Raw genomic sequence first — 2,158 nt, 5'->3', positions numbered from 1 at the left:
ATTGAGGGGGAAGAGGCTGAGGTGGTGGTCTCAGAGTGAGAGCGGCCAATACTCCGGCCTCTGTGAGCTTCCGAAGAGCCTGGCTCAACGGCATGCCTATCTAGGAGAACTGTCTCTGTGTCCTCAAAGCAAATGGAGTAGAGGTCTATTGAGCTCTGGGCCTGGGGTAAGAAGTGGCGGGTCTCGCAGTGAACTGTGCAGCGTAGCATGGCTGTCTAGTGGCCGTATAAGAAATAGGAGGCCTCTCGATACTCTGAGTAGCATAATAGGGCAAAGCCAATGGCTGAGGCTGATATGTCTGATCATAAGCTGGACGAGGTGCTCGTGGCCTGTACTGATGAGAAGCATAGGATGAATGAGGCTCGGGAAACTGTGGGATCGGTTGATGGCGCCTGAGAGGCCTCTGACTGGAAGAAACGATAGCGCTCACATCTGCTGGCCTCGGTCCTACGAAGGGCTTCTTCCCCTTAATATCACTAGGGGAAGAATCTGCCCACAAACCTCTCGAGATGCCGTCCTCGACATCATACAAAGCCAGAACCAAAGATCCAAAATCTGTAAAAGGTACCCCGACCACATGCCTGGCAATCCTCGGCTGTAGGCTCCTCAAAACCATCTGAATCTGATCTCTCTCTGACGGTTTATCCACTATCTCGGCAATCTTCCCACGCCAGCGGGAGATGAATGAAGAAACTGACTCGTCCGATCTCTGCCTAAGAGTCTCGAGCTCCCTCCTCGATACGTCAACGACAGTATTAAATGCATACTGCCTCAAGAACTCTTGGGCCAGGTCATCCCAAGTCCGACGATGTGATACATCCAAAGAAGCAAACCAACGTTGTGCAGCGCCACCCAAAGACATGGGGAAAAGCATGATCATCTGAGCCCCGTCCAATCCATGAGCCCTCATGATCGTACTGTAAAGCCTCAAATGGAGGCGGGGGCACCCAATCCCCGTGTATCGCTCGATCTTTGGCATCCTGAACTTGGCCGGTAAACTGGCCACTGGCACTCCGTCAAAATCCTCCCAAGTAATGGCTCTGTCGGAAGTCCTCAACTGCCTCAACCCCTGCTCAAGCCTATCCATGCGAGCATGTGGGTCCTCTGAGGTCGGGGTAGGCATAGTGATGGGAGGCGGAGCAACCTCGGTCTGACTATGTAGGGTGAACGGCATGGCCTATGGTGCTGACTGACTGGGTGGAGGGGGTGGTGGCACTGTATGGTCATACTAGGCACCATCCGGGGGCGGGACCTGCTGGACCTGCTGCCCATCTATCCTCTGGCCAAGGCTAGCTATAGCCTCCTGAATCGAAGCCATGGCCTCAGCAAACTGATTGATGGTAACTATCTGTGAATCCATATCCCTCTGATCTGATCTCTGGTCTAACTGGTCCGATACTCTGATCAATCTACCCTCAACTCTGATCCAAGAAGTCGAACCCAGACTGAACGTATCGGTACTCCTGAAATAGTGGAAATATTGGATAAGGTGCGGGGTAAGGGAAACTTCACAAAGAATGTCTATCACATGTGTCAAAAGGTAGCCTGGAAGCAATCAAACTGATATCCAATCCTGAGCAGATATATAAGAGACTACTGCGAAGGTAACCAAACCTGTTACTACTGAACCGACTCTGAAGGCCCACAGATGCACCCACGTGTTTGGGAAGGAAAATTCTAATTGAAAAGTCTAAGGCTCAAACTACAAGGTCAAGGTGGCTCTAAAAGGAGATAGGTGGACTTTAAAAGATCCCTAGCAGAAGCGATCGTACCCTCCGATGGTACGCAACCCTCTGCACGCCTCCGAAGAGACGGGGCGCTTCCATGCAAGGTGGTACCACTTCCACGCATGCACTTCCTCGACATCCCAGGGGGTTTCCTATGGTGAAACCTCTCAAACTCTCAGCACTCAATAGTCGACTAAAGTGCATAGTGAATGGTGTGGGTGCATCCGAAAACCCTAAGAATCTAGAGCAGAAGAGGAAACACACTAGTCGCACGACTATCCGTGAAACCTAGCTCGGGGCTATACAGGTCTTCAATGATCGGACTCCAATCGACATCAAAGGGTCGCTCTCCTCCAGAATGCTCCCGTGCATCGATATAGCCCGTCGCTAGACCCTACTTCTAATCTCTGGCTCGATCAGAGAGCAAGCAC

This window comes from Vitis riparia, chromosome 17 (assembly GCF_004353265.1).
Source record: "Vitis riparia cultivar Riparia Gloire de Montpellier isolate 1030 chromosome 17, EGFV_Vit.rip_1.0, whole genome shotgun sequence".
Lineage (NCBI taxonomy): Eukaryota > Viridiplantae > Streptophyta > Magnoliopsida > Vitales > Vitaceae > Vitis > Vitis riparia.
The sequence above is the reverse complement of the archived record's forward strand: the minus strand, read 5'-3'. Positions refer to the sequence as shown.